This window comes from Panthera tigris, chromosome B1 (assembly GCF_018350195.1).
Source record: "Panthera tigris isolate Pti1 chromosome B1, P.tigris_Pti1_mat1.1, whole genome shotgun sequence".
NCBI lineage: Eukaryota > Metazoa > Chordata > Mammalia > Carnivora > Felidae > Panthera > Panthera tigris.
Window position 1 is genome coordinate 26,690,194 of NC_056663.1, and position 24,384 is coordinate 26,714,577.

Below are 24,384 nucleotides of genomic sequence, written 5' to 3' on the forward strand. Positions count from 1 at the left end.
TCAAGCAAGTCCTTTCTTTCCCGCTTCCCTTCCTTTCACTCTCCTCCGGTTCCGGGGTGGCCTGAATCCGACAGGAGGAGTGAAAGTCGTGAGGGAAGCCAATCACGGAGTTGACTTCACCTCCGGTTCCTAATCTTGTATCAGGCCCAATCTGGCAGGAAACGAGGGCTTGTAAATTGTATGCCAAATGGATATCTGGATTGACCTGGACACTTTATTATCTGAAACATGAGGTTTGTTAATCCCACAGCACCTGCCTGGGGTTTCATCCAGGAGCAAAGAAGAAGCAGTCAACTTAGCACAGAGAAAATAGTGTCACTGCCTTCTGCCTGGGCTCTTCTGAGTCCAGCTCGTTTCATGACATAGTGACTCGGTACTAAGAAAGCAGATGCACATCCTCTAGGGTCTGGATGGTCTGTAGACACACAGGATGGTTTGGTTGTGGTCTTGGCCGAGGGCTGCTCACATTAAGAAGTTCCTGTACATTAGGAACCCAGCCCAGGGTGATGGTCTTTTGGTTCTGTCTCCTGTTAGTTTCATCCATGTGCTCTGGTCACCCACCGCCATGAAAAAAAGGTGCTTCAGGACCGGGGTGAATCCCTCCTGTCACCCTCAGCAAAGAGCTGAGCACGTGGGCATGACAGACATAGGAAATATTCGGCAAAAGACTGAGCCCAGGGAGTGAGAGGGAAGCTTAGCTGTCCATCCATCCGTCTAGCCAAGGCTAGAGATGGAGGCCTACAATGGGGAGCACCCTGTCCACAGGGTCAGCGCTTCAAGATGGGTGAGTGTGGGAGGGGGCCACGAGAGCAAGCAGGTGAGCAAGACCACGGACAGTGGGCATAGTACGAAGAGGATACAGAGAGGAGGGGAAGAACAAGGCAGAGGTGGAAGGCTGAGAATGGGAGCAGGGCTCTCGTATTGGGTTGCCTGACTTAAATAAAAGTCCAGGCCAGTTGGTCTTTTCTTTTGTCTGGTCTTTCCACGCCACAGGATCTGTTGGACAGGGAGGAGTAAGGATCAGTATCTTCAGCATTTGCTACGATGGCCAATAGGGTCACCCCAGATTAAAGACCATATGGAAATAGATTGTTCTCCATGTGAATCTGAGAGAGAAAGAGAGAGCAAATGTTAGAAATACTAAGATGCAGGGGCGCCCGGGTTGCTCAGTTGGTTGAGCATCCAGCTTCAGTTCAGGTCATGATCTCACGGTTCGTGAGTTCAAGCCCCGCGTCGGGCTCTCTGCTCACAGCTGGGAGCCCGGACCTTGCTTTGGATTCTGTGTCTCCCTATCTCTCTGTGCCTCCCACCCTCCCCCGTCAAAAAGAAATAAACATTAAAAAAAAAAAAAAAGAAATACTAAGATGCATGAACTATTATCACCAGCAAACAAAGTTATTTAGAAGAAATATCGTATGCTTTGGGAATGTAAAAGACACTAGAAGTAGCAAATTTACATTACCTGCTTTAAAGAAATATGGCTGAGATATAAATGACTCTAAGGGAAGTCATATAACAACGTAAAACATATTAACATGTAAGTGCATTCAGTCTTTAATTTAATTTTGAGTCAAATAATCGGGTCAAATTTATTCCTTGTGCGGCGCATAATTTTAACCTTTTATTACGCAAAGCTGACAATTCCATTTAAATTGTGAGAGTGTGTTCGGTGCAATTAATTTTAACGATATTTACTATTTGCTGCATATTCCTAAAAGGCAAGCACATCTTGAAAAATTTGTTCAAATTCTTTCAAACCGCTTTCGGATCCCTGTTAGCAAGCAGCAGTCCAGCTCCCATCCACAGAGGCTTTTGAAAAACTGACAGACGCAAGCGCTGGTCTGCGAGGAGTGTCAGAAGCGTGGTTTTCATCTCAACAAATTCACGTGCAAAAGAGGAGGTTCCTGCTGCCACCAAGAGGGCCCCTATCACGGGCACCTCCCAGCTTGGGTCGTGAGATGATGGGCGGCACCGGGGGTGTTCTTAGAGCAAAACGAAGCAGCCCCCTCCCCAACATTTGAAAGACTAAAGCTCTGGGTGATCAAAATGCCCCAGGTACCCCCCCCCGCCCCCCCCCCCCCCCACCCCGACCTGACCTCAGACCGGCTGCCAGCAGCTTGAGAAACAGTGCTGGATGTACTTCAGGTCAACGGGTAACGGCATCGATGAATAAATCAAATAAGTTTTCCAAGGGCAAATATTTGCTGCTAGAATTAAGGAGACAGCTGAAATGTATCCCGTGGATCTAAAAGAAAACCTGAAGCCCAGATGGGTGAAATGATTTGCTCAAGATTGACGAGACAGGGCCGGAGAGGTCTTCCTGAGACCAGACCTGGGAAAGTTACGTTTTTGTTTGATGTACTCTTTTAAAACATCCAGTTCCGAAGACCAGATTTTTTAAAATTGGGTTTTCTTAAACCGAGGCATACCTGTATTGGTGTTGCCGTCAGTGCCTTAAATGATACGTCCCTGAGTGAAAAATACGGTGAATATTTTTTTCTAGAAATTTCTCTCACTGGCAGCCCAAAACTGTTAGCTCGTCACAAGCCCAAGGCCACTGTAAGAGCCCAGATAGGTGTCCCTGTTGATTTGATCTTCCTGAATCTGGACTTCTCACATGACATGGCATTTCACCCTGGTCGTCAGCTTCCGAATGTTCTGAAAACAGAGCAGCAGGCTTTGGAGGCTGGGAGGGGAAGCCTCTGGTCAACACTCTGAAGTGCTTTTCCAAGGAAGGGAGCACCTCTTCTCCTTCCTCCTGCTAGTGTCCACTGGTGTCCCCAAGAGAGGCTGGCCTCAGCACAGAGCCACAGCAATGTGACCTGCTGAGTGGAAGCAGACCCTGCCCACAGAGGTCTGTCAGCTGAGGACGCCGATGGGGACGCCGATGGGGGTGAGGCAGAGCGGAGGTCAACAGAGGAACGACAGCCATCTCTCCGATGACAACTGAGGAGGAATTTGCCTTGTTGAACATTCGAGGCTGGGATCACAGTTTGAAATAAGATTTTTTTTTTTAAGTTTATTTCTTATTGAGAGACAGAGAGACACAGCATGAGCAGGGGAGGGGCAGAGAGAGGGAGAGACACAGAATCCGAAGCAGGCTCCAGGCTCTGGGCTGTCAGCACAGCACCTGACATGGGGCTCGAGCCCACGAACTGTGAGATCATGACCTGAGCCGAAGTTGGACGCTTAACTGACTGAGCCACCCAGGCGCCCCTGAAATAAGATTTATGGTTGGGAATTTGCGTCTGGGAGCGTGCAAGCTCAAGGCTGCCATGGGCTTGGCTGTCTGGGCAGGAGAGCCCTGGGTGGGCGATGACCACCCCTCCCCCTCCCTGTCCCCGCTGTCTCCCCGCTGATTTACTTTCTCACATCGCCATGCATGATTCATTTCTTTCTTTCCTTTTGTCTTCCTTTCCTTCCTTCCTTCCTTTCTTTCCTTTTGTCAATTCATTTTTCATGCTCAGTTTTACCAGCTATTTAAAACCTGTACTCTTTTAGAAAATATAATACAAACACATGGGCAAACGGAAACCGTGCAAACAGAATGTCACAAAAACTGTCTTCCTACCACGCCTGTCTCCCCAAAGAGCTCCCTTGTGAAGGGTCAATCGCTGATACCAGTTTCTGGAGTATGTCTTTCCAGAGATGGCGAGTGCCTATATCAGCACAAGGACCTATCTGTCCGAGTTCTCCGCGGATGTGAGCTCAGGCCGCACCACTACACCTGGCTGTTTCAGGTGTGGTCTTTCTAAAACACCATCCAGACACCTGGGTGGCTCAGTTGGCTAAGTGTCCAACTCTTGATTTTGGCTCAGGTCATGATCTCACAGCTCTGAAGTTCGAGCCCCACGTCGGGCTCTGTGCTGACAGTACAGAGCCTGCTTGGGATTTTCTCTCTTTCCCTCTCTCTCTCGGCCACTCCTCTGCTCGTGTGCAGTCTCCGTCTGTCTCAAAAATAAATAAACTTAAAAAAATTAAAACACTATCTTGCTTCAAATACTTTAACAGATTCCCATTCTCGGCAGACCCTGGCCACCTCCTTCCAGCCCAGTGCTCCCTCCCTCCAGCTCCCCACCCTCCAGGTTTTGGCCTCAGCAGATCTCCAACCCCAGTCTCACTCACTCCTATCAGTTGCTGAGTCTGGAGACCCTTGCTTTCCCTCTTCTGCTTGCCAAATCATTCTCACCTTTAAAGGCTCAGTTCCAGGGGCACCTGGGTGGCTCAGTTGGTTAAGCACCAACTTCACCTCAGGTCATGATCTCATGGTCTGTGGGTTCGAGCCCCGCTTCAGGCTCTGTGCTGAAGGCTTAGAGCCTGGAGCCTGCTTCGGGTTCTGTGTCTCCCTCTATCTCTCTGCCCCTCCCCCATTCACACACTATCTCTCTCTCTCTCTCTCTCTCAAAAATAAATAAATATTAAAAAAAAATTTTAAGGCTCAGTTCCACATGTCACTTATGCTGGGAAGCCATTCCCAAATTTCCCAGTCATGTTGACTGCTTCTCCTCTCCAAGGACCCTCCCTGTCCAGTTCTGTATCCCTCAAGGGGTGGTTCACGTTATTTTCTGAACACTCTTGAGATGCCAAATACTATGGTAAGGACCAGAGAGAACACAAGAAATAATGGTCTCTGTCCTCAAGGAACTTAGGGTCTAGCAGAGAAAAGTAACATGTGACGACAGTGGGATGTGATGAATACAAGATGCTGTCGTGCGGACTGGGCCAAGACCTGTTGGGAAGGTCCCTAAGGAAGGAGAAACCTAAGGCAATGCATGAAGGTCTAGAAGGATGAGCCACATGAGGAGTTATGGAGAATAGGGGAAAGTCAAAATGTCCTCTAGGAGCCATGCCACACAAAGAAAAAGGCATGTGCAAAAGGAGCGCCAGAACTCACATGACATCAAAGAGCTCAATCAATATGGCAGGCGACGAGAACTATGAGGGCAAAGTTTCCTGTAAATTATGAAGTGCTCTTCAAACAATCAGTGTAGGAGTAAGTGACTCAAAAACTCTGGCAGTTGAACATTCATAATCTTCGACTTCCAAGTTGCTGCAGCCTCTGAAGATTTATAGAGGATCTGGGGAAGGCCAAGGATGGTCACTCAACATGATTGCCCTTGAGAACTTAAATCGTGGGTGTTGACAAGGTGCTGCCAGGAAATTTTTGAAGATTAGCATTTCGGTGAATTGCTCTGTATATTCTGGTACGTATTAATAATACTAAGAGCAGTAGGGACTGGCCTCTATTGAGTTCTTACTTTGCTGCCAATACTATTTTAAATGCTTTACACAGTAGAATCTGTTGAACCCCAACCACTTCAAAGGTGGGCAAACTATTACTGTCACCATTTTATAGACGAGGAAACTGAGTCGCAGGACTTGTTCATGGTGGAGTGGCAGTTAAAACCCCAGCAGTGTCTCTGAGCCCCTATTCCTACCCACTAGGTACCACTACTGCCCCCTGGCTGCAGTGGGCAGGTGTTTGGGAGAACACGCTGTCAGGCCTGGGAACTCAAGACTCACTGTTTCAGAGACAGAGTACTGGAAATCAAGGCCAGATGGACGGTAGGCGGAGTGTGCATGGCCTGCCCTTGGCACCCTGAGGCAGCCACTGTCTGAAAATACCAATTTGGTGAGTTTAATTAACAGCACACTTGCTGTTAATGCCAAGAACAACAGAAGTCCACGGGTGAACGGCTTGGGGGTGAAAATCAGGATGGAGGGGCCTTTGTTGCCACCTTTCAAGCTGCGATGGACAGCAACAGGCAGCGCTGAACATGCCCGGTTTTGGCAGGAGAGTGGTCAAGATTAATTACACAGATGGATCATTTTGCTCAGAACAAGCCGGGGGATGGTTTGATGTAGTGACTTCTGCGACCATAAAATCAGGAGATGTATGGCTATCTCTGTGGTAAATGGGGCCCTGAAAAGATTAACCTCACCTAGAAAGTAAAAATGATATGCGTGAATTTTACCAGGTGGGGGAAATGCCTCATGATCCCCACAGATACTGATTTCACACCAAGGATGCTGGATTCAAACGTCAAACTGTGGGAAAGTTTTCTTGAAAGACTGCCTGTGGGGCCGTGGGAGAAGTGTGCGATTCTATGTGCAGAAGATTAGAAGTTGATGTCAAATGCCTTGAAGAGATCCCTGAATATATAAGCCTTAAGGAGGAAGGGGGGCTTGAGGGTTCTGTTTATTTTACAGTCGAGATATTATCTTCAAAGCGAACGCCTTTCAATGCCTTCGGTGCAGCTGTTGGCTTTGGGACCTGCCTTCTCTCCTAGGGCGGGTGAGAGTGAGGTCAGCTGGGGGTTGTAGGCCAAGCTCTTGTTCTCGGGGTCCTCACACCCCCCTGCCTCATCAGCCTCGCTGGCTGGTCCTAAGTGTGGGCAGCCTTTCTGCAAGCGACGGGGGGACCACTCTAGGGAGGCGGCTGGGGAGGAGGCTGGAAGCGCTCCGCATTTCCAGTGCGAAGACAGGTGTTCGAGTCACGGCTCTGCTACTGGCTAGTGACGTGATGTAGGGTGAGTCAACATCTCTAAGCCTCAGTTTATTCGTTGGGGAAATGGGATAATAATCCCCCCCAGGGATGTTGTAAGGCTTGAGGTCGTGATATATGAGAGAGAGCGCCATGAAATGCCAGCCCCTGTGGTTAGCAGGATTTTAAGGCAAAAGTTACCTGATGTCCTTCTTCTACCTCTGGTCCCTTACATACCCCTTTCGTTTTGTTTAGTTATTTTCACTAATTCTTATTGCACTATAATACGCATAAATTTGCCATCGCGGCCATTTTTTAGCGTACAAGTCACGGGCGTTAGGTACATTCGCAATATTGTATATCCATCGCCACTACCCATTTCCAGAACTTTTTCATCATCCCAACCTGTGACTCTGTACCCCTTAAATAATAGCTCCCCATTCTCCACTCCCTTCAGCCCCTGATAACCTCTATTCTATTTTCTGCCTCTGTGAATATGCCTACTCTAGGTATTTCCTAAAAAAGTGGAATCATACGAAATGTGTCCTTTTGTGTTTGGCTTATTTCACTTAGCACGATGTTTTTAAGTTTCGTGCATACCGTCCACGTATCGAAATGTCCCTTTTAAAAGCTGAATAATATTTCGCGTAGACATTAAGCACATCTTGTTTACGTATTCACCTGGTGGTTGTCACTTTCACCTTTGGGCAATTGAGCGTGATGTTGCCATGAGCATTCATGCACAAGTAACTGTTTGAGGTCCCGCCTTCAGTTCTTTTGGATAAGGATCTAGAAGTTTAATTGCTGGATCACATGGTAGTTCTATGCCTAACTCTTTGAGGAACTGTCAGAACGTTTTCCACAGTAGCTGCACCATTTCTCATCTCTGTCAGCAACGTACAAGGGTTCCAGGTTCTCCACATCCCCACCAGCACTTGCTTTCCTTTTCTAAATAATAGCCATCTTAATGGGGGGAAGTGCTAACCTGATCTGTTTTGTTTTTTAAGTTTATTTTTATTTTTGACAGAGACAGAGTGCGAGCATGAGCTGGGGAGGGGCAGAGAGAGAGGGAGACATGGAATCTCAAGCAGGCTCCAGGCTCTGAGCTGTCAGCACAGAGCCCGACTCAGGGCTCGAACTCACGAACTGTGAGATCATGACCTGGGCCGAAGTCAGACGCTCAACCGACTGAGCCACCCAGGCGCCCCAGAACCCGATCTGTTTTGAAGGGTATCGGTTACATCTCCATGGTGTGAGAACCCCCAGAGTAACATTTGTTGGCCTACCTGGACCTCTGGCGTATCAGGGAGCGTGCTTGGAATCAGAGGACCGATTTGCATGAATTTTTATCCAAAGCAGAATGGTTTTCCGGGGAGAACCTAGGAGAAGGACTTGAGGCCGTGGTCACTTGACAATTCTATTCATTGATTCATTCATGCGTTCCTTTTTTCACTCATTCACTTATTCCACGAACATTTATTGAATGTTTATTTTGGTGGCAGTGGGCAGGAATGCTGTAGCAACCACATTTGAGAACAACACTTGAAAGGGAGCTTAAGAATCTTCCTGACCAACACCTACCCCATTCAGCAATGTTTCCTAAAACTGGAGAGATGGTTTAGGGCTCAGGTTTCCAGGTCAGTGACAAGGCGGGAACGAATGATATAGCCCAAACCCGGAAAAGAAACTCCTCTACCTGGCGGGAGAATGGGTTTAAAACAAGGGCAGAGATTGGTCAGGAAGCTCTCTTTTCCGACAGCTGGCTAAACAGTGCAGTCACTTGATCAGGTGGTGAGATTTGAATGCAATAAAACAAGCGTCAAGAAAACCCGATTAGATAAGCCCCAAGTACTCGCACAGTCCTTACGCTATGATAACCTCCCACTAAAATGTCACGTACAGGTTGTGTGTGATGGGAAACTCTGCTGACTTGGAATTGGAAAGCCAGGCAGGAGGGTGAGTACTTGATTTCAATCTGGGAAAATTCCAGAGGGCTGAATTCAGGGGATTTATGAACACCATCTTATCCACACAATTGGATTTCATCAACAAGCACAGACTCATTTTCTAGCTCAAACTGGGACATTTCAACTATATTAAAGGGCAAAGAGAGAGAAACAGTGGTCAGAAGGCAGTTCACGGAATTAGTTACCTCCTACGTGTTTATTTTGCTCTGGTGAATGTTCCAGCCTCGGGAGTCCAAAAATAAACTGGATTCACAGGCAGCCTCATTTCCTAAAGTCGCATTGTCTAGATCCTGGGTGCCCTCCAGAGCCACACAGAGAAGCAAGATTAACCTCATCTACTTCCGTCAGGGGGAGAGCAGCATTTTCTCAGATCTGGGTGGAGATCCGTAAGAAGAAGAGCTTCCCAGTCTTGGTGAACATCACCGCATAGCCAAGAAGCCAGTTGGAAAGGAGACTAAATACGATTACACTGACCTTTCCGTAACGTGGACACCAAAAACTCCAGTTTCCATTCCATCTGTATCCGTGGTGCGCTAGACCTCGTTCAATATTTTACTACCATTGTTAGGTACATGGAAGTGCTTCGCGGAAGTAATTAATGCCTTAATATAGGCAAAGTCTTCTGGCATAGGACAACGAGGTTCAGAATTATTCTGGTGGGTGTTGCAACGTCTGTAGTTGTGTCCAGGTTCCGGTGCTCATACGGCAGGGTGCCAGGATTTGAAAAGGAAGCAGAACGCTGGAGACTAACAGTCACCCAGCAGCCTCATTTCGTGAAGAGAATTTCACTGGTGCTTGAGACCCCACCGCTCCCTCTCTGCCCCTGAGGGCCTTCTCTTTGTGACTCTGGGCCCTAATGGGAAACCCTCCCTGACTCTGACCTCTTCTCTTTGTGGCCTGACTTAGCAACCTCGAGAGGGTCCCCCCATGTTTTCCACCTGGCTTCCCACTGTAACCCCCACCGGCATCGAAATATTCAACCCTAGCCCGTTAGCGTCGTCCTGTCTCAGATTAACCCCACCAAACTGGCTCAGCAAGGAGAGCCTCAACTCCTTCAACATATTTTAGAAAGCTCTGTAACACCACAGCATTTTAAAAGAAGGGGTGAGGCACCAGGTAAGCTTAAGATGAACTTGAACACAATCCGACCACAAAGGGTCCAGCTAACTGAGATTATAGTCCCGGAATGAATGTGGGATTCAATACCGTTACTAAAGGAGGTATGGAAAACAGAAGCTATGCAGGCAACTCTCTGAAAGGGATTGTTGAGAGAATTTTAACAAGTTCTTGTTCAGTTTCCCTTTTTTAATGTTGTATTTCTTTTTGAGAGAGTGCATGCGAAGGGGAGGGGCAGAGAAAGAGGGAGGCAGAGAATCCGGAGTGAGGCTGGGTTCAAACTCGGGGCTTGAACGCGGGTCTCGAACTCACAAACTGTGAGATCCTGCCCTCGGTCGAAGTCAGATGCTCAACTGATTGGGCCACCCAGGCGCCCCCAATTTTTGTTTAGTTTTATTGAGATAGAACAGACATATGACACTGTATTCGTTTTAGGTGTGCAACACATTGATTTGATGCATGCATATATGACAAAATGATTGCCATAATAAGTTGACATTCATCATCTCACATATTCATAATTATTTTCTTGTGATGAGAGCTTTTAAGATCTACTCTCTCAGAAACTTTTCAAATACAAAATAGAGTATAATCACCATGCTGTACATTACCTCCCCGGGACTTATTTAACTTTTAACTGGACATTTGTACCTTTTGGCCTCCTTCCCCCAATTCCCCCCCTCCACACACACACACACACACACACACACACACACACTGCCCCTGCCTCTCTGAGGGAATCTTTTGGGAATGGGGGAGGAGATTGGACAAGGTGACCTTTCAACTGTGGGATCTATTGTTGGCGATAATGATGGGTGGGAACGGTCCTAGGGACTCTCCGTCTGCCACTTTTTAGTCACATGGGACAGAGGGGGACCAGATCGTCGAACCATCATGTGTGCAAACTGAGGACGGACAGCGATAATTTTGAGAAAGACCATGCCTGTGTCCTAGTCTCAAGGAGCGAACATTCTGGTCTAGAGGTACGACCAACACTCAGTAAGCACAGGCATACAGGCAAGTTTGGGGCTGCCCTCTTTACCTACACAAACACTTTTCTTCTTCTGTTCCCAGAATTCGGTCTGCACTATAGCAACGTACAGGCCTCTCTGGGCCTGGAAAACCAAGCCTGGTGACAGCAAATGACCAATGCGCATCCTGGAAGTCTCCAGGACATTCAGAGAGGTATCTGATCCTAGTCCGTGTAGACCAGGCGCACATGAGGGAAGCCTTGCCATGCAGTGACTGGGGATTCTAACCCTTGCTTTGTGCCTGCATAGGGCATGTTAAGGGCTGGGGGGACTTTGCTCCCTGGGTTTATGTTTCCATGAGGAGGGGGCTACTTTTAAGGTACCTTAGTTACATCCAACCCTCGGGCTTAGCAGGAAGTCAGCTGTCTGGTCGGTGTGTTAGGAGAAGAATCTCGGTCTTTGTGGCTCAGCTCTTCCTGGCTCCTTCCTGCTCCAGATCTGCCTGCAGACAGGGGGGATTCATCCTGGTGCTCCTTTGCCTGCAGAGGGGCCCATCCCCATGGGGGAGGACTGCTGAGCTCTCATCTGCTTGGGCATTTCAGGGACACCCCTTAGGCTACAGATCTACATCCGCACTGAGTGCCGTCTTATTCGTAATAAAGCCGACCTGTGGCTCTCCAGCCGTTGACTGTATCTTTCTCTCTATGGGTTTTGAGCTCAGATGGAGAAACTGGGTGTTATGTAGGAGCCCTCCTGCCAGTTCCCAGCCAGCTTCAACAAAACCCCTTACCCTTCTCTTATCCTAACCCTCCTCCAACGCACACGATTTCTCCCTCCTGCTTTAGCGTTCCCAAAGTCTGTTCTCTTCCTCTCCAGGTTCCAGGACCCTAACACATCAAGCGAGATTAGCTGGCACGAAAGGACTCTTGGCTTCCTTCCACCGAGGGGAAAGTTATCAGTGACGAGGTGGCTTGGATCATGCCCTTGCTCGGATAATGTGGGCATGCCTCCTCCACCACGTGCAGAGATGCACTGAGCCCCTGCTCTGTGAAAGACCCCAGGGCTCTCAAGAGCCACCTTCTTATTGTCAGGGATGTCCTCATTTCTTTCTTTTTTTTTTTATTTTTTAATATGAAATTTATTGTCAAATTGGTTTCCATATGACACCCAGTGCTCATCCCAACAGGTGCCCTCCTCAATGCCCATCACTCACTTTCCCCTCCCTCCCACCCACTCCCCCCCCCATCAACCCTCAGTTTGTTCTCTGTATTTAAGAGTCTCTTATGGTTTGCCTCTTTCCCTCTGTAACTATTTTTCCCCTTCCCCTCCCCCATGGTCGTCTGTTAAGTTTCTCAGGATCCACATAAGAGTGAAAACATATGGTATCTGTCTTTCTCTGTCTGGCTTATTTCACTTAGCATAACACTCTCCAATTCCCTCCATGTTGCTACAAAAGGCCATATTTCATTCTTTCTCATTGCCACATAGTATTCCATTGGGTATATAAACCTCAATTTCTTTATCCATTCATCAGTTGATGGATATCTAGGCTCTTTCCATAATTTGGCTATTGTTGAGAGAGCTGCTATAAACATTGGGGTACAAGTGCCCCTATGCATCAGCACTCCTGTATCCCTTGGGTGAATTCCTAGCAGTGCTATTGCTGGGTCATAGGGTAGATCTATTTTTAACTTTTTGAGGAAGCTTCACACTGTTTTCCAGAGCGGCTGCACCAGCTTGCATTCCCACCAACAGTGCAAGAGGGTGCCCGTTTCTCCACAGCCTCGCCAGCATCTATAGTCTCCTGATTTGTTCATTTTAGCCTCATTTCTATTCAAGATTCCTGGGGCCATTTGCCTCAACCGCAACACCAGGAGCCCTGCACTGCCCAGCTGTATTGGCTGGTCATTTATAAAACAGCAGCGTTTCCCGGCACAAAATGAACCATCAGGAAAACAAGACTGTCTCTGAAATCAGGTCAATGTCAGGTCAGATAAGCACAGCCTGGAATTTTCAAGTATCTGCTGTAGCTGGTCCCACAATCTTGTTTCTTTGGTGCACAAGCCTGGGAACGCTGATGATTTTCTGACAGTTGCCAGAACCCGGGGCTCTGTGAAAGATAGGACATGAATGTGGAGTATTTCCCCCCGTGGTGGTGGCGAAGGAGAAGTCATTCCCTCATATGTGGTCCCTGCTGCCCGTGATTGCACTCAGAGCAATCAGCTGCCAGAGCCCAAGGGGGGCCCAGAAAGGGGCTCTAACTTAGCTCTCCTTGCTCTCCAGCACCGAGAATTTCTGAGGGCCTTCATCATCTATTCATTGAAGTTCGAATAGAACCTCATTTAAGGGATCCCACAGGGTTGCCGGGTGCACACATGAGAGAGGGTGACGACACCTGGAGTTGTAGAGTGCACAACCAGGGAGGCATGTGCAATGGCCCTGGGGTCATCTCGGGAAGTCTGGTGGCTAATAAGCACATCCCTAGAGAGTGGCTTTGTGGGGCAATTTTGCCACAGTCTGGACTTACCATTCATTTCAGAGGTTTGACCACCTCATTTGTGAGAAGAATCGAGGTCCTCCTGGGGAAGGACCCACCTTCGCTATGCTCGCAGAGGCCGCTGTGATTAAAAATATCGACTACCCCGGCTACTCAGAGTGGACAACCTGAGACGGGTATAGCGGACACTCACTCGATGAGGCTCCTAGCTCTGTGGTCGACGATCCCTCTTTCTGACGGCCCTATCTTTACAGAGGAAGAGAAAACATGTCTAAGTCCCTGCCATTGCTGAGCGCCACAGGGCTGGAGGCAGGCTCTCTTGGGTGATTTTGTACTTCTTGCTTTGATTCCCTGCATATGACTTTCATGGTTTAACTTATAGAGTATAGACCTTAATTCCAAATTATTCTGGGTAAATTTGAGGGACCTGCTTTCTCCCAACCCGCAAATACGGAGATGCTACTGAAGATTCCCAACACCCCTGCCCCCTCCCCTGCTCACTGACTCACGAACACAGCATGTCCTGTCCCCATCGCCTGCATTTAGGGGTGTTATTCCCTCCTTCCAGCCCCTGCATTCTTGAATCCATAGATCAAGGGCCACCTCCCACAGGAAGCCTTTTCTGACCACCCCACCCCCCTTACTGATCTCTCGTCTTCCGAAACTCTATAGCACTTTGAGATAATGGAGCAAAATTTAGCCCTAAACTGGATATTGGTTAGTATTGATCTCTGTCACTTCCCATATGTTCTATTTCACCAACTAGGCTCTAAGCCGCTTAAGAGTAGAAAGTGCATTTCATATTTCTTCAGCCTCCCCACCATGTCTAGCACATGGAGAACATATGGAAGTATTAGGTGCAAAGATGCATATTAAATGGCTCTCTGCATCTCCAGATATCACCATATTTTCTATGCACCTCAAATCCCCTTCCTCCAGGAGATCTTTCCCAACCACTGTGGCTCACGCTGATTTCTTCTGCCACTCCTGACCACCCATTATCGTCTGAGTCACGCGTTCTCACTCAGTTCTGCCTGATGTATCCTCTGTATTAAGGTATGAGAGTCCCGTCTGCACGACTGCAGTGGGGTTTGGGTGATGTTAGCTCCCGGATGAGGTGGCAGCAGTCAAGGTGTTGTATCAGGGTCTGACTCCCACAGGTCAGGCCGTAAACTTTTACTCCAGGTTGCATGTAACAATTTGTAGCATAATAAGATCTGTGAGATTCTTCCGTTAGCAGAAATTTTGCCAACGGCTCTTTTCCCAAAGACGGCCCAGAGGCCCGCCTATGCTAAGGGAAAATAGCTCTCCGGGAGAAAATCACTCCACACCCCAAAACGCGTTGGATGTGGTTCAGCATTTTTCAGGAGCTTGGCTTAGCATTTGGAATCCCGAGGCTGCCGTTTTCACCCTCAGGCTGACGGCCCACCTTGTTTGTGCAGAATAGTCCAGGTAATTCGTCAGTGGACAGCAACCTTCCTCCCTCTGGTCCTGAAATGATGCTAGGAGGCCCTTCGATCTGTCTGTCCTTTATCAGGTGCAGCCGTCACTGGATTCCACGAATTAAGGCTCTGTGCTCGGGGCCCCGGCCAACTTGAGACCTTTAGTACATTTAACTTCCAAAATTCTCCCTTCGGTTTCTGTTACTTATGGTATATTACTTAATTCTTATCTATACCTTTTGGGTAGTGATTGTAATGCAACTAAACAGGTGCCATAATGTACTCCTCCAAGGGGCCTGCTTTTCTATAATGATAAAGAGATCGCTGCGTTCTGGCTTAATCATATGAGCTTCAATTTGTGGGCTGCCTCCAGACGCAGGGAGAAGGGTATAAATATGCAGCATTGCTCATGTTCATTTTGCCTTAGCTCATTCTTGCCCATTTCATTATTCGATTTCAGAAAATCAGGAGCATTTAATGGTGTCAAGGGCACAGCCGGGAAACCGCAAAGAGACTCTAATGACTTAGGAGGAAGAGGCAAGTCCAGAGGTAACAAAGGATGCTTCTAGAAGCTTCACCGTAGCTCAACATAGTGTACTACAAACCCGGAAGGAAGGACTAATGAAAGAAAGCAACGCACGCTTGATTAAAGCCACAGTTTGCCGAGAGTGGAAGAAAGGGCTAACGAGGGATAAAATCCACTATTGAGTCTAAAATGCATGTACATTTGCCTATGAAATTCAGCTGTGCCCGGAAGCACGTGCCTCGGTCTCCAGAGTCACAGGGTAGCGCTTGTTGCTTTAAGAGACAGCTGCCAGCCAGTGAGTCACCATTGCCCAGGACCAGTCTTGGTGGAGTCTGGGAGAGACCCACTCAGGAAGGTCTGTGGTGGGGCCCCCATCCAGACACCAGGAGGCTCTGGGGCAGATGGTTCATAAACCTCATTTCAAGAAACTCTGGAGCAGATGACTCCAGGATTTTCCAGCTGTGTATAATATACACACAATCTCTAAACATTCAATTCTTTGTATATCTTATACATTCATCCCCTCTGTGCACACAAGCAGAGAGAGACTCTATACCATCTGTCTCTCCTCTGTGTATAAGGATTCCGTGGGTGCTTCATTTATTATAGAACAACTGAATTTTATAAGTTTCTGGTAAAGCCAAATAAATACGGTGTACAGACTTGTGTATTTTCTTTCCTCGCTTGGCCGAGAAGAATTTAATTTATAAAGGACAACCAGAATCACAAACACTGCTCCGCATCTCTGAGAACTCAACGTGGAAGTGTCTCTGCGCTCGACTTCAGGCACTGTTTCCAAAGGACTCGGGGACCTTGTCTTGACTGTGCTGATTCCTTGTCTTTCCTTTTAGCGTCGAACCTGCGTTTTGACCTCCAGAGTCTGATGCCCAGTGGAGGCTTCGGGGATCTAGAAGCTGTTACTCCAGAGCCTTGCCCGGCCTTGGCCAAGTGGAAATGACATCTCCTCCTCTGTTAACTCAACATCTTCAGGGATGGCAGGTGAGTCTGAACTCATGAATTGATGGTGAGCGCTTTGTAAAGTCTGACCAAAGGAGTGGGTACAGAAGGATCCTGGGGCCCTCTGTGTGCTCCCAACGAGGAACTGTGATCTGGGTCACTAGGGGGTAGGATGGGGTCACTTTTGTACCACCTCTTTGCCAGTCCAGTCCTGAGTTTTCTCCTCCAAAAGCCTACTCTTTTTATACACAATTTTAGAACTGGACAAGAATTTAGAGGTTTCATGAATAAAGGTTAGAAGCCCAGTCTCCTGATTCCAAATTCTGTGTTCTGTGTTCTGTGTTCTTCATAAGCATTATCCATATTGGTGCGGGTGGGACCTTTGGAGGCTGGATGCATGGGACCCCCTGGGTCCCATTCTGCCAGGGGCCTACTCCTGTTCTAGCAGAGGCCTTTTCTAGCGAATCCAGCCACGCTTTGCTAACAGAAGTGATTTGAGGTTGAGCACGAGAAAAGAGCAACCCCAGACCAGGCTGTTGAGCGTTCTGAGGGGAGAGCATGCCTTGACTACCCCCATGTCCTTATTTCTGAATTTTGAAGCCTTTGGTAGCTTCTCAGTAATGCCCTGCACTTTTCAGATTCCCCGCCCCCCCCCCTTCCTTTTATTTTCCCCACAGCTTTGCAGAAGTATATTTGGCAAATAGAATTGTATATATTGGAATTGTATATATGTTCGAATGTGATGATTTTGAAATACCTCCACATTATGAAATGATCACCAACCAACATATACACCACCTCACATAGTTACTTTGTGTGTGTGTGTGTGTTGTGATCACTTAAGATTTTCTTTCTTAGAGAATTTAAAGTATATAACACAGTATTAGAAACTACAGTCACTGTGCCATCGATTGGGTCCTCAGCAGCTCTTCATCTTGTAACTGGAAGTTTGTAGCCTTTGACCAGCGTCTCCCCATTTCGCCTTGTTCATGCAACCACTATTCTGCGCTCTGGTTCTAGGAGTTTGACTTCGTTATCAGAGTCAAATAATTATTTATTCGATATATAACAACAATACTTATTATTATCATATATATAATAAATATATAATAGAGTTATCTGCATATTATATATTTATACACTAAATATGTAATACAATTAATTCTATAATTAAACAATTACTATTTTTTAGATTCTACATGTAACTGATACCATGCCATCAGACATGTCTTTCTCTGTCTGGCTTACTTCACTTAGCCCTCTAGTTTCATCCATGTTGTCACAAATGGTAGGATTTCCTTCTTTTTTAAGGCTGAATTTTAGAACCGCATTTTCTCGGTCCATTCATCCATAGCTAGATAGTTGCGTTGCTTCTGTACCTTTGCTAGTGTGAATTATGCTGCAACGAACCTGAGACTGTAGATCTATCTTCAGAATAGTGATTTCATTTTGTTTGGGCAAATGCCTGGAAGTGGGATTGCTGGATCACATGCAAGTTTTATTTTTAGTTTTTCGAGGAACCTCCATACTGTTTTCCATAGTAGCTGCACCAATTTACATTCCCATTTAAGTCTTTAATCCATCTGAAGTTCATTTTTGTGCATGAGGTAAATGGCATTCCAAGCCTTTGGTAGCTTATCAGAGACGCCCTGCTCTAGTTGGATTCTTCCGCGTCCTAACTCAATGTATAGATTTGTCAAATCTGCCAATTCTAAGGCTATATGTGCTCATGAACCAACATATAACAGCCCTTACCCCCTGTGAGAGGTATGCTTCTTCTTCCGGTTGGGAGCAATTGTCCCTAGAGCTCTTGCTGTATGCCATTATGATTCATTGATTTTACTTTGGTGGTGGGGATAGGAAGTAGGGGGAGAAGAGGGAGATTGAATAAAATGGGAGTAAATACATCCATCATCAATGTTCAACTTCCTTGCTTTCAGACAGGCTGATTCAGTGGTCGGAATCTAGGTGATAAGAGTGGGGAGTAGCATGAAAGAAAAGGGAAGGCAACTCATTATCAGTGGATGAAGTTGAGAGAACCAATGAATTATTGGGTAGTAATTCTGTTCTCATAGCATTTCTGTTGCATTGTTTCATTATAAAGAAGAATCAATAAAAAGATGACACTCAAGGTTTTTAATTTAGTGAATCTCATCTAGGACCAAATACACCTGACAGTAGCCTGACTTCTTAAAATGCAAACACTGTGCTCAGATTTATTAATTTTTATGGTATGAATATTTAAATAAGCCTATCCCAATGGAATCATTCTACACAGAGCTAATGCACTTACATTTTTAATGAAATGAGTAGTCAACCATTAAAAATAAAATATTGATATGAATTGTTAGACTAATTGATTGGGGAAGAAGTTATTGTGCAAGCAATCGGAGATTTAAGAAAAATGAATAGAAATCAAACGACCCAATTATTGTCAGCCCTTGGCCTTAAGGAAGTCTATTCAATATATCTCTTTTCGTTATGAACAATCGCTTTTTAAAATGTCTAAAGAAAATTATCACTGTAAATCAAGCCTCAGGTAGGAAATGAGTCAAAAAGTAATATGATCTTCATAGCAGTACTTAACTGCTTAGGTCCTGCTATAAAATATGGGGCTGGAGAATTGAAGTAATTTTCTGTTATTCAGGCCCAAACCTGCTTTTTCCCAGACTCCACATAAATACAGCAACTCAAACTAAAAATAAGCCTCCCTTGGATTTGAAGACATCTGTGTGCTTATCAAGATGTGAACAAATATAATTTTTATTTCGAAAAACTTTTCATGCTTCTTTCTTTATTTATTTGGGGAGAGAGAGAGAGAGCGTGCACACACACCTATGCAAGCAAGGGAGACAGAGGGAGAGACGGAGAGAAAGAATCCCAACAGGCTCCATGCGGTCAGCACAGAGCCTGACGCGGGGCTCGATTCCACAAACCTTGATATCACAAGCTGAGCCAAGATCGAAAGTAGGAAGCTCAGCCGAGTGCTCAGCTCAGTGCCCCACATGTGTAATTTTCAAAGTCACTTTAAAGAGAGTTTAAAAACCTCTCAGAATTTTTTTAAGTAGAAGAATTATTGTTTAAAGCAAACTCTGCCGGTCTTTCTTCTAAGTATGATTTCTGTGTTGGATTGCCTTAATGTGAGGCATACTTTTCTTTCAGTCAAAGGTTTAGGCTTGACTAATGAAGACGGCTCAGTTCTCAAATTCTTTCTAGCAGCTGCATCTCTAAATGAAGAGCCCGGATTTCACTGCCACCGCACATTTTTTTTTTGCTGACCAATGAATTCCTAACTTATGTTCGGTTAGGAGTCAGTTGATAAACAGAAAAGGCAGCAGAAAGAGCTATAACCCATTCACGAAAAGACTGAGTTCAGATTTCCTGCTGAATACCTCTCCCGGGGAAGTTCGGTGAGGAACGTGAGCATTGATTTCACAAAACAGGAGGCCCTTCCGTGTATCAGCAGCACGGTAGGTGCCAGAAGCTCAAAGAACAATAGGCAAAGATGGAGAAAAGTGAGCTGTTGGCATTTTGCGGATGGGAACAGAGATCTTGAAGAAATGAGAAAACTAGGATATCATAGGGAAAATGGTTGGAGTGATGCCCTGGGAGGTGGGGGGGATGCAGCACAGGGGTGAGGGGATGTGGTGAGGGAAGCAAAAAAGGTGGACCGAGTGAGGAAGAAACAGTGGAGACCTTGGCGATTAGTGTCATTTAGTGTACTGCTTCTCAAGAATACAACTCTCCTGCAGGTCTTGTTAAAATGCAGATTTCGCGGGGGGTAGGTCTGGGCCAGGCCTCCATTTGCTTTTCTACCAAGTTTCCAGAAGATGCTGATGCTGCTGGTCCAGATCACACTTGAGTAATGAAATTAGAGGATCCCAGTTTCATCTGTTGGAACGTGAAGGATGTCCGTCCTCACGAATGATTTATTTATTAAGTGCCTGCTGTGTGCCCCTCAATCTGCTAGGGACCCCGAAGCGCTGAAAAGAAGATGAGAACCCCCTTGTGTGGGAACCTAGAATCTTACAGAGGAGATAAGACATGCGAGCGTAAAGCCACTCAAGTGAAACACAGGAGACTGTGTTTGAAAGCCTACCTGTGACCGGAAGGCGTCCTGAGGAGAGACACCCATCTGGGCACGGTGGTGCTTCGGCAGAAATGCGGGGTGATAAGCTTACGCTGAAATAAACACAGATTAGAAGGGTTGGAATGCAGGTGCAAAGAACCACAGAGACCCCTGTGGGGCCTTAACCCACCCCAACTCCTTAATACTAACACTTAACAGAGTGAGCATCTCTGGGGTTGAAAAGGCTAATTGCTGTGGCTACATCTGAGCTCAGCTGAAAAGGCAGGTGTCTCCGAGAGTCTCCAGCGCACCCAGCAAATTACCGGTCACGGTAATGGCCATGCAGTAAGTGACTGACTCATTGTCAGAGCCCTTAGTGAACCACAGAGCAGCTACCGTGGCTGTTCTAACGTGCCCTACTGTAGACATCGGGGCTCCACAGATGAAAAACAAAAATAGATTCCCATTTTAACAGTGGAAGAAAAATATAAATAATGATCGTGGCATGGCAGTGTGTTTAAGGCATTTGTTTCTTAATTGCTTTTGCTATTGAATGAGACAACAAAAAAAATGGAAATAACGTTTTCCTTCTAGCTGTCTTCTTAGAAGAGCAACCACGCCTTTGTGTTCAGTTTCAGACTCTCTGGATTTCTGAGGGCTTGCAGAAGTGAACCTTGTGCACTTTTTGGAAGATCCGACCCACCCGGGGTTAGGCTAGAGTTGCCAGAGGAGGAGGACCTCTTCTGCCCACACGTCCTGGAGCTAAATCGCAGCGGTCACACCATGTAACGTGGTGATACCACATGGGCGTGTTGGTAACTCAGCCAAGGCCAGGAGCAATGAATATGTCCGGGCAGGGGAAGAAGCCTTCATCCAGGAAGGGCCATCATTTGGGCTAAGCCTCCAAGGATGAGGAGGAAGTTGCAGGTGGCACAGGGCTAAGGTGTTCTGGAAGAAGGTGGTGGCTTCTGCAGAGAGCCCCGGTGAAACCCCTGTGTCGGGAGGATGCCGAACTCAGGCTTTAGTGCAACCTGGGGCCCTGAGGGGCTGTGGTGGGGGGTGAGAATGGAAAGGTAGACCAAGGCCAAGCTAAGAGAGATCCCTAACATCAGGCAGGAGAGTTCAGAACTCATCCTTCTCAGATGGTGGTGACTACTCAGGACGTTCCCATCTTGCTTGGATAATATATGACGGTACACGCAAAAGGCTGGCAGTTGGCTTTGCCGGCGCTGTTACTAACCTGCCGTGTGGTTCTCGTCAATGGGCAACTTCCCTGACCCTGTTTTCCCCCCGCTGCGCTCGGGGCGGTGCTCGTTCTGGCACAGCAAATTCACAGTATCTCCTGTGTGTTTCCTGTGTGCCCGTCACACACATTATCTACCTAATCCTCCAACGGTCTGGGGGAAGAGGCTGTGTTATCAGCCCCTTTGCAGTCGAAGAAACAAATACTCAAGGTATTTAAGTCGTTGACCGAAAGACACACATGGCTAATAATTAGCAAAGCTTCAATCCAAACTCCTCACCTATACTCCTGCAACACCCCACACCCCCAAGATGGCCATTTTTAATAATTATCATATCAAAGAAAATGTCAACCTCAAAATCGTTTCAAGGTAGCTTTAGGGCATGACCTCACGGTCCGCACAGTCCTAAGAAATATGGAATCATCTGATGCTGGCCTACAAACACCTTATAAATCATTTGGCTCACTCTTCTCTCATTACACAGGAGGAGCCTGGACCACAGCCAGGCTGGGGAGAACACCCAAAGTCACACAGCTTGTCCTAGTGAGAGTTGGCCCTATGATGTTTTAAGGTGGCTCAAGTACAGGGTTTTGAATTGGGGCTCTGATAAATACAGTTTAGGATTTTTTGCACTCATTTTCTATTCCTTACACTCGAGAGCCCTGCTCTCGCTTTCTTTATAATCCCCCATTTCACAATGGCATTGAGAATAAGTACCCTGGGGCCTTAGAGTCACCTGGGGTCAGACAGGCATTCTCGAAGCTGATTGACAGCTGCTGACAAAGATCTGGGTTCTGATGTTTTCTGGGAGGAGACGTAGGCCTGTGTTGCTTCAAGAAAAATGTTAGAAATTTTCTCCTGATGAAAATGGATGTGATAGTCCTTAAGAGAAAAAATGGTGATATTAAGTCTTAAAATGTGCCGGAAAAATGAAGACCTAAACAGCCTCAAGGCTCTTAAAAACTATTTATACTTTTTAATTTAGCAACTCGTTTCTAGGAATGCATTTTAAGGAAATAATCGGAAATTTCCAGAGATACGTGAACATGGATGTTCATCTTACCATTACTTATAAAAATTAAAAAAAATAATAATAATAAAGCTACAAATGACTTAGCTGGTCAACTTCAGGGCAGTGCCCAAAACATAGAATCTTATGAAGCCATTAAAATATTAGATATGGCTTCAATGGCATGAGGAAATGCCTACTATGCAGTCTTAAGTGGGAAGAAAGGTTGAAATAATACAGGTAGCACGATCTTAACGATGTAAAAAAACTACATAGAAAGTGGAAAATACACCAAAATGCTAAAGTTTCTCTATAGGAGGAGTAGAGTGATGAGATTAAAAGTGATTTTACCCTTTTCCCTAAATTGATCATGGTTTTCCAAGTTTTAAATGAGAATGAGTTCGTTTTGTAATTAAGAAGCAATCTTTCTAAAAAGAAGCAGAGAAAGTCTTGTGTAAATAGCAAACATGATCTCTCATGAGGCACCTTTCTTATCTTCCATTTGAAGCTGTTCTCCTACGTGACATAAAGCTGTGTGTGTCGACTCACAATGGACAAGGTAGTTTCAGCAATACTGGAGATTGGCTGCGAAGGCCATTTCCAGAGTTGTGACTTACAAAAGGAGACCGTCTTCCAAGGTGGAATACCTGGGGCCTGGTTCAAGTCCGGGTGCATGGATCTGAAGAAGTAACTTCCCAATAAATACCTCAGGATGGGAGAGAGGGGCCAGTGATGGGCAGGTATCTTGCCTTAAGATTGAAGTGATCCTCACTGGAGAAATAAAAGTCCTTCCCCAAACCCTAGTTTTTGCTCTAAGAAGAACCTCAGAGATGAACTAGTCAGCCCCCTCATTTCTTCCCTGGCTTTATTGAGATGTCATTGACCTACACCATTGTGTACATTTAAAGTGTAGACATGTTGACTTGATACATTTACCTATTGCAAAATGACTACCAACCACCATGGCGTCAGCTAACACCTCCATCCCGTCAAATGCCACATGTTATAGCTGAGAAAACTGAGTCCAAGGAGATTGAATGACTCTCAAGGTCACACAATGAGTGACCAAGACTCCAAGCACCTAGTCCTGTTTGTTTCCACTGTTCAAGGCTGCCTCCCTAGCTTTGAAATAAGTGTCTGCGTGCTTTAAATAGGCATCTGCAGTTTATTATTAAAATGGAAACTGTGAGTCGCCACTGTTCCCCTACATGATCCCAACAACAAGCCTGGGATGCCAAAGACGTCCAGTGCCAGTTGAAATCACACTCCCGCCACTCTCAGCCAATTTAGTTCTGAAATGGTTAGATTCCTGATGCCCCGAACCAGAATGGCAAAAACTCCAGAGGTTGGCAGAGTGTCCAGGATCTGTGGGGGTAATCCGCATTTCTGGAATTCGTGAAGGAGAAAGGGAGAACAGCGTCCAACAAACGTACCATTTTCAGAAACTTGGTTCCGCGCCCTGGCATAATGGGGATGTTCTCAGCCCACTTTGTGGAGATTGCTCGACTCTGTCCTGGCATGGGGAATAGACCACAAGGAGATGGCTGCCTCTGGAAATAGAACAGTGAAGAGAAGTTGGGATCTATGATGATGGCAAGGAGCCCCAGTAAGCAGAACAAACCACAGACAAAGGCAGACAATCCTATTAGGATGGAAATGTGGAATGTGGAATGTGGCAGAAGGGAAAATGGGCTGGGGATGGGAGCCAGCTGAAGTCAAAGTGAAATCCCCTCCGACCGAGGACCCACCTCACTCCTTCAAGGGAAGTGGGAGCGCTTTTAGCTTTCTAAGCTTTCAGACCCAGGACTGGGGAATCTCAACATCAGACTCTTGCACTTTTTGCATTGAATGCTGCCTTGCCTTTCCTTGTTCCTGCATGTGCCTACTTTATTCTAGTTCTGTTAGTGCTTGGGATCCCCAAGCAACCATGGTAATGCCTGGAAGCGATGTCTTGTTGGTGGAGACGACACCACAGATGTGTCAATGGTGACCAAGAGGATAAGCAGTCAGAGAGCAGGGAAGAGTCTCTTCCACGTTTCAAGGCACAGAGTAACCCAGAGGTGGTATTAGAGGTCATCAATATTTTCAACTACCACGAGGAA

General features: G+C 46.4%; 1 long non-coding RNA gene across 1 annotated transcript in view; it reads left to right on the plus strand.

Annotated features, from left to right (window-relative positions):
* LOC122237860 overlaps nt 1-15,935 on the plus strand; it is a 111,696-nt gene extending 95,761 nt beyond the window's left edge. Inside the window, exon 6 of the long non-coding RNA XR_006216555.1 lies at nt 15,855-15,935. This is a non-coding gene — a long non-coding RNA (uncharacterized LOC122237860). The remainder of the gene's footprint in view (nt 1-15,854) is intronic.
* The last annotated feature ends 8,449 nt before the right edge of the window (nt 15,936-24,384 follow it).